The sequence below is a fragment of the Eublepharis macularius genome, chromosome 8 (assembly GCF_028583425.1).
Source record: "Eublepharis macularius isolate TG4126 chromosome 8, MPM_Emac_v1.0, whole genome shotgun sequence".
NCBI classification, from domain to species: Eukaryota; Metazoa; Chordata; class Lepidosauria; order Squamata; family Eublepharidae; genus Eublepharis; species Eublepharis macularius.
Window position 1 is genome coordinate 16,111,541 of NC_072797.1, and position 13,908 is coordinate 16,125,448.

Here is a 13,908-nt window from a genome sequence, read left to right on the forward strand (position 1 = left end):
ATTCATCCCGCAGGGTGGGGTTCTGTGGTTTCATGGAAGATGACCAGCTTTGCTTGCAGCAGTCTCAGGTTCAATCTCCAGCATTCCCAATTAAACCAGTCCGGTAGTAAGTGATGTGAAAGATCTCTACCTGATGCAAACGAACCAAGTTTATTGTAGCGTAAGCTTTCGAGAATCAAGTTCTCTTCGTCAGATGCATGGTGCAGAAACTGGTCAAATATTTGACCAGTTTCTGCACCATGCATCTGACGAAGAGAACTTGATTCTCGAAAGCTTATGCCACAATAAAATTGGTTAGTCTTAAAGGTGCTACTGGACTCTTTTTGATTTTGCTACCACAGACTAACACGGCTAACTCCTCTGCATCTATGATGCAAACTAGGAATTAAATGAGACTATTGATGATATAAAGCAAGATTTGGGTCCAGTAGCACCTTAAAGACCTACTAGATTTCTAAGGTGTGAGCTTTCAAGAGTCAAAACTCCTTTCTTCAGTTCTGAAGAAGAGAGCTTTAACTCTCGAAAACTCATACTTTGGAAATCTAGTTAGTCTTTAAGGTGCTACTGGATCCAAATCTTGCTCTTCTGCAAACCAACACGGCTACCCACCTGAAGCTATCAATCATATAAACATCTTTGAACTTCTTGTAGACCGTGTCCTAATTTGTGCTTAACCAAAGGGAAGCACAGTTTTCTTGTTCTCCCATCTGGATGTAATAATGATCGGAGTTGCAAATGTCAGTGCCCTGGCAGTCGAAAGGAGTTGACACACAAATGAGCCTGGAGAACTCACTCCTTTGGGAAGATGCCCTCACACCCTGCTAGCATCGATTAATGAGCCCTTTAGCAGATGCTTCGAGGAACAGAGTCAATAAAATAGTGGTCCATTTTAAATTTTCATAAAAGTGATTAGGCTCAGTTGTTGAGTATTGTCTCCTACTGGGTTCATCTTGTTTACTTAATGTGGCAATTAATCTTAGCAAAGGAAAAGGAAAGAAATCTAATTTTTGAGTTGCTTTTTGGAATGGCACATACTGCAACAAAGCCTAATCGGATCTGTCATTTTTGATTAGGTTCTGTAGCATGTTGGGGGCATGTGATGAAATTATGCTTTCTGGAGCTAGATGTAATTAATTTAATGACTGTTGTGAATGCTGATTGTTTAGGCTGTGTGTGTGTGTGTGTGTGTGTGGTTCTTGTTCTAAACATTTAACTTACAATGAATCTGGGTGTTTTGTTTATTCAAGTGGAAAAGAACAAGTGTCCAGTAGCACTTATAAGACTAACAAAATTTGTGGTAAGGTATGAGTTTTTGTGAGTCACAGAGCACTTCTTCAGATACAGCTAGATAACAAGAAGAAGAAGAAGAAGAAGAAGAAGAAGAAGATTTGATTTATATACCACCCTTCAGAACAACTTAATGTCAGAGCGGTTTACAAAGTATGTTATTATTATCCCCACAACAATCACCCTGTGAGGTGGGTGGGGCTGAGAGAGCTCTGAGAGAGCTGTGACTAACCCAAGGTCACCCAGCTGGCTTCAAGTGGAGGAGTGGGGAATCAAATCTGGCTCTCCAGATTAGAGTCCTGCCATTCTTAACTACTACACCAAACTGGCTAACAGGTGGCAAAAATTAAAGCTTCATATTATTTCCCCTAAACAGGTTATCATATGATAGCAGCAATTATTATGGCTGAAGAAGAAAGATAGTAATAATAATTAGAGATGGGCACAAACCGAAATATGAACCAAAATTAAGCACGAACCAGGCCAGTTCGTGGTTTGGGAACCATGGTTCGTCAGATCCCATTTCTGACGAACCACCACGAACGTTTAGGCTGGTTCGTTTGGTTCATTTTTGGTTCATCACTGCAAACAGCCTGGTGCCAATCAATCAGTTTCCTAGGCAACAGGGGATGTACTTCCTGCAGATCTTCTGCTGATCCAGAAGTGACCTTCTGCTGGCCCGGAAGTGACCTTCTGCTGATCTGGAAGTGACAATTTTCTGACCCAGAAGTGACTTTTTCACGAACCAAACGAACCAGTTCATGAACCAGGGACAGGTTCATGAACGTTCATGGTTCATGGTTCGTGAAATTTGATGAACCATGAACCCATGGTTTGGGTTTTTTTTGGTTCATGCCCATCTCTAATAATAATAACAACATTTGATTTATATATTGCCCTTCAGGACAACTTGGCACCCACTCAGAGCAGTTTACAAAGTATGTTATTATCCCCACAACAATCTCCCGGTGAGGTGGGTGGGCTGAGAGAGCTCTGGAGAGCTGTGACTGACCCAAAGTCACCCAGCTGGCTTCAAGTGGAGGAGTGAGGAAGGAAACCCAGTTCTCCAGATTAGAGTCCTGCTGCTCTTAACCACCACACCATATAATTCTAGCTATATCTGAAGAAGTGAGCTATGACTTACGAAAGTTCATACCCTACCACAAAATTTGTTAGTCTTATAGGTGCTACTGGACTCTTGCTCTTTTCCACTGCTACAGACAAACACGGCTAACCATCTTGTTTATTCAAGTTACCCTGCCCCATCCTGAACATTAACACAAGCATGTGCAGGAATAAAATAATAAAGAATAAGTTCATTCCATGCTTCTTTCACAGTGTCATTGCTTGGATATACACAGGGATGTTTACCAGTTTGAGCATGGGGAGCCACCAGCTTCCTACCCCTATTATAGACTGGGAATCTGTTGAAAATATAAATTGGAATTAGCAATTCCAATTAGGAATTTAAGAAGTAATGAAAGACCAAGAGGAGCAAGAACAGCAGCCCTCTGAAATTCTGCTTTGAAATTACTTTCAAATGCAAAAGCCTATCATGGTCCCGCTAGCTTCCACCTTGTGGCTGTTCCCCAACTCATCGATTTTCAATAACAGCTCCAACTTTGCAGGCCATTCTTCTGAAGCTAAGGAAGGTGCTGTCCTTACACATTTTTAGAAGGTGTTGTAAGATTATTTTATTTGTAGAGCTTTTAATGGTTTTTTTTGGTTACTGACCCAATGGGGGGACATCGCACCACAACGTTTTTTATGGGGCAGACTTTTTACGGGCAGACTTTTTACGGGGTGGTTTGCCATTGCCTTCCCCAGTCATCTACACTTTACCCCCAGGAAACTGGGTACTCATTTTACCAACCTCGGAAGGATGGAAGGCTGAGTCAACCTTGAGCCAGCTACCTGAACCCAGCTTCTGCCGGGATCGAACTCAGGTCATGAGCAGAACTTGGGCTGCAGTACTGCAGCTTACCACTCTGCGCCACGGGGCTCTTGGTGATCTTGTAAGACAGCAAAAACCTTTAGGATACAATTGCAGTTAGTAATAAAGAAAATTTTAAAGATTAAAGTGCAATTGAATCCAGAGATAATTTTATTTGGAATGATGGACTCCCAGTTGAAAAAAAGCGCCAGCACTCTCTTTTTATACATGATTACTGTAGCAAGACTAGTATATGCTCAAAATTGGAAGAATTTGACACTGCCCACAATGGAGGAATGGCTGACAAAGATGTTGGAACTGGAGAAGATGGCAAAGCTCTACTTCATTGATTAGGGGAAAAAAAGTCAATTAGTATGTTTGTTGATGACTGGAAACCCCTCATAGATTTTTTACACGAAACGGATAATAATGACGTGATGATTTGTGGATTTGTGGACTAAGAGATTTTGACATTAGAAAAAAGAGGGGTTCTAAGTTTTATCTAGAGAAAGTGTAAAGTTGACATGATATGGATATTTGTTATGGAGAAAATCAGAAGCCTTTTCGCTTAGATAGTTTGTTTTCCTTTAATTTTGCATTTTTCTTTTTTCTGTGTTATGTATGTTTTCTTATTCTTGTTTGTTGATTAGTTGTTTTATTGTTATGTGTGTAATTGTAATCTTCTTAGGTTAGTTTTTTAACAATATAAAACTCTCAATTTATGGTTCTCTATCAGGTTCTCCTAGAGTTAGGCTTTGTAATTCATGTTTCTACTCTACTAACCCAAACGAGCCTGAATTTGGAAAGCTGTCTCATTTGATTTCAATATCCCTATTTATTATTATTCCTTATGAGAATCAAATCTTGATTTTTTTTTCATCTACTCCCTCGTGCCAACTTTCCCCTTTTCAAAATAATGTATGTTTTTGGTTTGTTTTGATGACTTTTAAAAGGTGCAAAAAACTCACACAGAAGCAACGACAACCACAAATAACATAATGCAAATTAGAAACGGCAACGTTTTAAAAATGAAATGGCCACATCCAGTCCATCCCAGATCACTATCAATAGAGGTACGCTCATGCATTGAAGTTGCTTTCATGATGGAACCTAATTTTCCAGTTTAGAACACAATCTCATTTGTAGTTAAGCCAACTTGTGTTCTGCTGAGTTCAGCAAAGTTTGAGCGTGCGGATTTTCGTGCATTGGACGAATTGCATAATCTAGTATGCTTTCATCTTGTTCACCTACAGACCCGTGGCCTCCGTCTAGGGAAACAGGAGTGCGGTCCAGATTACCTGAAATTGATGGAGTCAAAATGCAGAGTTAATTACATGGTTATTAGTCTTGGTATGTGGGAGTGAGAAAATGTTCATCAGCCTGAGGCTTTTGCAAGTTGGAGGCACAGATTAAAGTATTTTTTTTTATATAATTTAATATGACTCTAGCATGTTAATAATGTACTGTATGGTCTTGAGGGATGTGGAGAGTGCCGTCAAGTCAGAGTTGACTTATGGTGACCCCGATGGGATTTTCATGGTAAGAGACTAACAGATGGTTTGCCATTGCTTGCTTCTGCAACTCTGGTCTTTGTTGGAGGTCTCCCATCCAGTTACTAGCCTGTTTAACTTCTGAGATCTGATGAGATCAGGCTCACCTGGGCTATCCAGGTCAGGGGGTGATCTTCAGTATGACTACTCAACAGGTCAGTAAGTGTGCTTTGGATCATAGCCTCTGATCCCATGCATATTTATTGCGATGTGATTTTTTTAGAATTTACTTCATTTACAGCCTACTTTTTTCACTGAGACTCAAGGTAGATTACAAAATGTAAAAATCCAACAAACAATGCAGTAGGACTAGGACTGCAAAACTGTAAAACAGGGCAAACAGCAACAAAAACAATAATGAAGAGAAAAAAAACCTGCCTAAGCATGGCATGCCATAATGCAGAAAATGAATGAGGAAGGTAAACTACGATGCCATAAAAGGAAAGTGTTATGTCCATTAAAGTTTGCAATAGACCTCCACAGTTGTTCCACTGTACTACAGTTCTAACCCCTTTATAAAAATGCCCTGCTGAATATTTTTGTTTTGCACACTCCGTGAAATGATAGTAGGATGGGGGCTTTTCTGACCTCCTCATGCAGGCTGTTCCTCAAAGTACAAGCCACTACAGAGAATGTGGATGTCTGGGCAATTGTTGAACTGACCCATTTTTAAGTAGAGCTGGATGCCAGGCTGGGCCAGGCAATAGGTGGAAGCATTGGAGATAGAGACATGGCGGGGGTGGGGAAGCTCACCCAGCATCGACTGTGTCCGTACGTCACTTCCAGGAAAAACCCAGAAGCGATGTAAGGTAACTATAGAGATTCTCGGATTTCCTAGAGTTACCTTGTGTCATTTCCAGGTTTTTTCCAGAAGCGACGTAATGATGCAACCGCTGTCACCATTCCCTCCCACCACATGCTGTTGCTTAGAGCATCAGCAGGCAATGGAACCTGGGGGTAGGGACTGGCAAGCCTATCGGTAAGGTGGCACCTTCAGAAGAACTATCTCAGGTAAGCAAAGCTATCATGGAGAGGCAAGGCAGGAGAGGCAACCCTGCAGTATGTGGATCCAAGGCCATTAAGGGCTTTGTAGCTGATTTAGGAAAAATGCTAGGAAAAGTGGAAGGCAGTAGGAAAAGAGGAAGACCTAAAACGAGATAGCCGGACTCAATAAAAGAAGCCACGTCTTCCAGTTTGCATGATCAGAGCAAGTCTGTTAATGATAGGATATTTTGGAGGTCTTTCATTCATAGGGTCATCATGGGTTGGAGGCAGTTTGATGGCACATAAGAAATGATTGAATGATTGATTAGATTTTTAGGCCTCCCTCCCTGCAAGCAGGCTCAGGGCAGGTTACAATCATAAATAAATTACAATGAATTACAATGGATAAAAACAATAAAATAACATCTCAGTACATAAATGAATTTCAGCATTCCGGATGGGGCACCCTTCCCTGTTTCCATGCCCATCATACACCGAGGAAGAAAAGGATGGAGGTGTGGGTTGGTAAAACTCTTAACTCCCCCAAGCATAGCATGGGAAGGTAGATGAACCATAGCGCCCCTCCCCACCCATTGGTAGGAGACCGGCAGGGAGGCTAATTAGATGGATCCTTGGCTGGCCTCAACCATATATCTGGCAGAACATCTCTGTCTTACAGGCCCGCCAAAAAAGTGTAAGATCTTGGCGTGCCCGAGTGTCATCCGACAGAGAGTTCCACCAGGTTGGGGCCAGGACAGAAATTGCCCTGGCCCTAGTCAAGGCCAGGCGAGCCTCCCTGGGACCAGGGACCACCAGTAGGTGATTACCTGCAGACCTAAGAGCTCTCCAAGGTACATACGGGGAGAGGCGGTCCCTCAGGTATGCTGGTCCCAGCCAGTGATAAAAGGGATTTACTTTTAGGTAAATGTGCCAAATACTGTGCTGTTATACTTTTGTTTTTCATGTAGGTTTGTGTTACCCACTTTGATTCTACTTTGAAGAGACTGGCAGGATAAAGATGTTTATTAGCTGCAACTCTTAGCTTAGGAAACTAACAATGATTTCGCTGAAAGTTTAAAAAATATGGTTTATGATTATTTTTGCATAATTTTTGTACATAGTGATGCCGCGTTAAGTGACTGGGTCTTACCTTGCAAGCATTTTCTCTTAGGGTGCCTGCCTGGTAGGGATTCCCAAGTGTTCTTTAGAACTGTAGCAATAAGAATTGTTAATCAGCACCTTAAAACTAGAACTTCATCTATAAATCAGGATGTAGCTATTCTATTGGATACTGTGAAATGCCTGCGGAAATGTTAGCTTTATGAATAAATGTAAGCACATTTATCTTTGAAAACTCTGTCTGCATGAAGTCTAGAATCACGGTATGGAGATGAAACAGTACATTTTGTTTAGATAAATAGCGAGATGCGAGACATTTCAATAATTCAGTATGATTGTGAAGTTTATAATCTGCGGGAAACCAATAACAAGCCACTTAAGAAACTACTTGAAACCTCATGAAAAACCTCAATAAACGTTTTATTTAGAAACATTTCTGAATTTATGTTCTTCTTGTTTCTCTGTTCACCCTCTTTTCTTCATTTGTTTTACCAGATTCATGTGAAATACTGTCTAAACGAAGTGTCTACTATGTTTATCCTTTACTCAAAGTTCTAAATCTCTGGGTAATAATAATACAATTGCTTCTGCCAAAATTGGTTCCGGTGAGACCAAGATGGCACCATGAGGGCATGGATAACCATGAACAAATATGAGTGCTGGCTTCATCTATATTGTGGACATGATAGCCATATAGCGTTGTCAGCTCCAGTTTGGTAAATTCCTGGAGATTTTGAGGGTGGAAACTGGGAAAGGAGAGGAGGGAGCGTAGTGTGTTTTAATGGCATAGAATCCTCCTTCCAAGGCTGCTGTTTTCTCCAGGGGAACTGATCTCTGTCGCCTGAAGATCAGTTGTAATTCCAGGAGATCTACAGCTACCACCTCAATGCTGGGAACCCTATAGCCACATTTCTATCTGTGTGACTTCTAATATGCTTATATTTTATCATTTTTATGATTTGCTTTCCTTTGGTTGTTGTGGATTTTCCTGGCTGTATAGCCGTGGTCTTGGCATTGTAGTTCCTGACGTTTCGCCAGCAGCTGTGGCTGGCATCTTCAGAGGTGTAGCACCAAAAGACAGAGATCTCTCTTTTGGTGCTACACCTCTGAAGATGCCAGCCACAGCTGCTGGCGAAACATCAGGAACTACAATGCCAAGACCACGGCGATACAGCCCAGAAAATCTATACCAACCATCGTTCTCCGGCTGTGAAAGCCTTAGACAATATATTGCTTTCCTTTGTTCCTCTTCAGAATAGGGATCTATCAGTATCTCCAGATAAGGACATGAGACACCAGAACAGTTTATTAATGACTGATCTAAATCAGTTAAATATCTCTTAATTAATACTAGTCAGTAGTAACAGGCAGCCTGCTGAGGCTACCAGCTTTTCGGACAGAAGTGCCCTGGATCCAAACTGAGCCAGTGGTGCCACCTGACTGGCTTTGTTTATCCTCACCAGCCTGTAAAACAGTACTGAGAGATGTAAAGCCTCACCCCCCATGTGCGATTGAAGCAACTAAGAGCTTGATTGATGTTGCCTAACCACTGGGGGGTTATGGTGTTACACCCTGCTGAGGTCCCTTCCCTCCCCAAACCCTCCCCAGTCTCCACCCCCAGATCTTCAGGAATTTCCCGATCTACAATGGGAAACCCTATTCTGATGGATAAAAGGCCTGGCTTGAGTCCTGCCTTAGATGACCAGATTGTTGCTCTGCATTGTGGGCCTTCCAAATAATACTTCCGCTCACCTGAGAGTAAGCCAGCCTAAGTCCATCAGGTCCTGTAACATGCAAAAATCTCTCAGTATGGGACCCAAACAGTAAGTGATCACACGGTCATGGTGGCTGCATGACCTTAGAGTCTAAAGAGGCATTGACATGTTGGCACGTTTCCAAATATTTCTCAGAGGGTGCTTTTGCTCTGGATGAGTTGCAAAACCTTGGCTTAGAATATATCACTGATGAATTCTGTTGACAGGGCTCATATTCTTTCTAACGAATGCTCTGGATATGCTGTAAGAGGCCGCCATAAACATTTTTTTTAAAAGAAAATCCAATTACTAAATATTATTTGTTAGCTTCCTTGCATGCCGAACACCTTTGCTGCATTCTTCTCTAACAAGTGTTTAATATGAATGATGGGGATATGCTTGGTGGAAAAGGCAAATGCTTTAACCACTCCACTGTTGTAGGAAGTATTATAACTTTACAGCTTGCAGTCCTAATCCGTGGCACTTCCCTGGCTGAACTGATAGCTTTATGCAACAGATCAGTGGTCTGTAATAACTTTTCTCGTACAGGAAAGTCATAGGGGATAAACCTCTTCAAAAGGTCTCATATTTCAGGCACTGAACCTCACTTAATGTTTCTTTTTATCCTGTAGTATGCTATACAAGGTGTATATGTATTTTAAGTTGTATTCTTCGCCATACATTGCCTTCTTTTGCGTGTCGTCTGTGCCATTTGTGTGATGGGCCACGGGCATTCTCTGAATATAAATCTGCACTGTAGCTGTTTTCTCCTGATCGTTATCAGGAAACGGTGAACCAGCTGGTTTACTGACTTGCAGGCCTACGTCGTCCTGTTTTCTTGTTGTGAAAGGGAGAGATAAATCAGTATAGAATTGCTTGCAACTTTTGTCCAGTGTTTCTGAGACGTAAGAAAAAGAGAGCTGCACCGTTAAGCACCAGAAAATCAAAGAGACTGCCCCAAAGGTGTAAAAAGAAAGTCTTCCAAAACGATCGGAAAAGTTCTTTATGAAAATTAGATCATTCGGTAATGCGGAGACGTGTATTTTAAAACAATGAGCAGGTGTTCTACTGCCAAATCCCTATGTGAACCACCCTAATGAACGCTCCTATAGGCTTGTCTTCCTTCTAAATCTGTTATCTGCCCTCAGTGACTCAACATGAAGCCACATCTGATAGTCCAACTAGAGCTGCTGCATTACCATGTTCATTACAGGATCCCCGATGGACTGGGATCACCCTATGAAACAGATAAACGCACTAATAAGAGTGGCAAAGCAGCAGTGCCATGGCCGACAAAAAAAAAATCCAGTTGTCTTAAATATCAGCTTGGTGTAGTGGTTAAGAGCGTCAGGACTCTAATTGAGAGAACCGAGTTTGATTCCCCACTCCTGCACTTGAAGCCAGCTGGGTGACCTTGGGTCTGTCACAGCTCTCTCAGTGGTCTCTCAGCCCCACCTGTCATGTCTGAGCCCCATCCATGCCAATTTTGATTCTGTTCTGCTGAATACAGTGTATCTTGCTATAGTTCAATATCACTTTACTAGCATCATAACTATTCTTTTCTCAGGCTTTCACAGGTGTTTATCTGTTGGACTGTAACAGCTTCCAGTATGACCCTGTGCTCCTTCCCAGACAGTGCTGTGTCTTGCTTCCTTGTAACTCAACATGATATCACAAATATGTGAAACGTTCTCAGTTCTCACACCAAGAGAGTGCCAAAGTACTGTTTACGGTTGGGAGGGGGGAGAAAGGAGTAAACTAGTATGTTAAAAGAGAAGTTTCTCTCACATGATGTCATTCCTGTCAACTTCTGCTCAAGCTGCTTAGATGTCTACCTTGCTTCTAAGTAGTCCTATGGACACATATATATGGAAATGGTCTGATTTCTGAATAAAAGCCTTTGACCAAAAACTTGTGTCTTCCTGCAATGGTCCAAGGATCTATCTGCTGTGTCCTGTCATCCATAGCCTGACACCACCCACCTCACTGGGTGATTGTTGTGGGGATAATAATAACATACTTTGTAAACCGCTCTGAGTGGGTTGTCCTGAAGGACGGTATATAAATTGAATGTTATTATTATTATTACCTTTCTTCTTCAGCCATAATAGTTGCTGGTATCATATGATAACTTGTTTAGGAGAAATAGTAAGTAACATTTATAACAACAACAACAACAAAATTCAATTTATATACGACCTTCAGGACAAGTTAACGCCTACTCAGAGCAGTTTACGAAGTGTGTTATTGAGGTGGGTGGGGCTGAGAGCTGAACTACGTATTACAAATGACACGTGAATAAATGTACACATGTATCCTCTTTGCTTTCCTGTACACTTGCCATCATGGCCAGACTGTGCTTGATCCTGTGTCCGTGCTGGCACAGGTTACTTCTGCACTCCTCCAAGATGCAAGGATGGTATCCCATCATGCACGGCCAGTTTGTGCATGCTTAAACCATCCCCTGTAACCATCCCCTTTCCCCTATTGCCTTTCTGTGTGGGAAGAGGGAAGTGGAAGCAAAACAGAATCATCACTCTGCAATGGCCACTTGATGATATGGTCCGTGGACACTAGCCAATGTAAACCGCTTTTTTTGCTGACACATGCACAGAGCAGAGCCACAGACATGAGTTTATCCAGGGTAAAAGAGACATGGGAAAGTGAGGAAAAAACCAAATCTGGCCACTCGCATAGACTTGTGTAATTTGTCTTGTCTAGTTCAGCTCTGAGAGAGCTTCAAGAAGCTGTAACTGTTCCAAGGTCACCCAGAAGGCTTCAAGCAGAGGAGTGGGGAATCAAATCTGGTTCTCCGTATTAGCATCCTGCCGCTCTTAACCTCTACTCCAAACTGAGTCTCTGAAGGGAAACGAATTCTGAACTGCTCTTGAATCATTTGGCTCATGCTTTGTGTATTTTTGGCCATAGATCTGAAGGCACAATTCTCCATTGGATGTGGAAATACTTAGTGTCTTGACTGAGACACAAGCTAAAACTCTGTATGCGGAGGAGGCAGTAGCTATGTTGCTTATGGATGCTGGATCAATATTGGATAAACTGAGAGCCCTGGGAGTGTTGTGTTACCTCTTCTGTCTGCGGAATTTTATTTTTTTTGCCTACTTTTTTATCCATTATACGGTTTTTGATTTGCATCAAAAAGGGAATTTGGGAGATCTGCATTATTTAGTGTGAAATTTCTTAAACTATGTGATAGTGTCTCCAGTGTTGCAATGATTGGTTTTGATGCCAGCAATGGATGTTGTATTGGGAACAAGGGACTGTCCTGTCTTGAAGGAGTAACTTTGTGAGAGCATAAATAATAAACAGTTTGATATTGAATCGAGTTATTTTGTAGCCAAGAAAAGGAAGTGAGGAAAAGCTGAGGTGTATCTGGACTTGCACTGCAGCATGTCCGACTCCAGGCATGTTGAGAATTCAGCTAGGTTCACTGTGTAGGTTTCCAACTAAGTTTTTAGTAGAATCACTTTTGTAGTGCCAGTCTTCAGTGCTACACAGGTGAAGTATTGTCTGAACTGGGTCAATATTTCTTAACAATCTGCTTAAAAGTGGACATATTGACCCAGGAAAGTGAAAAAAATAAAGCTTTGTACAATTTATTTATTTAATCTCATTTATAGTCCGCCTTTCTTACTGAGACTCAAGGCGGATTACAAGGAGTCAGATTAGTACATACAGTATCAAGGACATTTGCATAAACAATGCCATAGGGTAAATAAATACAAGTTTACCAAGTCATAACATTAGCAAAAACCCAACATAGAGTTGAAAAAATGCTGAAACAGAGCATAAGCAATTATAGCAATTAGACAACAGTAGGTTCATACCTGAAGCCCAGGTAGCACATAGGAGCACATACTTAAAGCAAGAGATAGTACGTAAGACAACATAGTGGTGAGGTCTATGGTCCCTAACTCATTAGCAAAGCATCTGAGACCCCCTCCCTCCATACAATACAACCCTCCTATCTGAGTGAAAAGCCTTTTTGAATAATTCGTTTTTGCATCGTTTGCAGAAAGCCAGGAGGGTGGGTGCTATCCTGACCTCCTCAGGCATGCTGTTCCACAGAGTAGGGGCCACCACAGAGAATGCATGTGTATGGGCTGCTGTTGATGTTGCCCATGTGCAAGGTGGCACCTGCAGGAGACCCTGTTTAGATGAGCAATGCTGCCATGGGGGAACATAGGGAGTCAGTCCCATAGTTAGGCAGGACCCAGACCATGAAGAGCTTTGTATGTGATAACCAATATCTTGAACTAAGCACAGTAACTGATAGGGTAGCCAATGGAGTGACTACAGGATGGGAGAGATGTACATATTCTGCATATTCTTCCACCTTAATGAGGTTCGGTTACCCAAATTAGCCTTCTTTAGTCTCTTACCCAATTTCTCCCATTTCTTCTCCTTTTTGGTTGTTTGGTTGGTTGTTACTTCCTCTCCCCCTCCCTCAGTTATCAAAATGTTGATTTTAACCTCCTTGGAGCATGGGCCTGCCTATTTTTTAAATGTTGCACTTCAAAGCAAAACTCTAATAAAAACTGTAGTAAAATCTAATCATTCTAAGAATCATTTTCATGTGACTGACATTACAGGGAGGATTTGCAAAACATTTTACCTCGAATCAGGTGGTATATCTCTTCCCTACCTTGAACTCCTTCCTCCTTCTGTTCCTTCAGTTCTGTTCGAAGAGACAAAGGACGGAGTAGCGCTCATGTCTTGGGATCAGGCATTACACAAACTTGGGGCCACCACCGAGAAGGCCCCGTTCGTAGGGAACATCAGCCGTGCCTCATGATTTGAAGATGTAGTTGAACCATGTTCCTTGAATGCATATTCACTTAAATGTCTGGGTTGTTTTTCTTTTGCCATCTGCTAAACCAGCAGGAGGGAAAAGGCAACATTTTATTTGGTGGCTTTTGCTGCCAACATAAAGAACCTTGGAACTGTGCTTTGTTCAGTAGAGTCGTTCCTTCTGTCTTCTCCCAGCATGGAAGAGCCTCTGGCTACTAGGTGTCTTTCCACTAATTAGTTAAGTGCCAGTTAAAAGAGCAAGGTGTGCTGTGTGTGTTTTGTATTTTGCAAAGATATTTGCTTTTCTGACAGCTGAGAAAGGATATGTATATATAACCTCTTTCTTTGTGCATTTTATAGGGCTAAATTAGGAACCGAACTTTTCTTTAACTCAAAACCTTCCAGTATTCAGAATGATACAACAAGATTTGTATAACTAAATGCACAACACAGGTATTACTAGGGTCGCCAG

General features: G+C 41.7%; 1 protein-coding gene across 1 annotated transcript in view; it reads left to right on the forward strand.

Annotated features, from left to right (window-relative positions):
• Nucleotides 1–13,908, forward strand: part of DCC (DCC netrin 1 receptor) — an 814,397-nt gene that overhangs the window by 247,768 nt on the left and 552,721 nt on the right. The gene's annotated exons all lie outside the window — the stretch shown is intronic.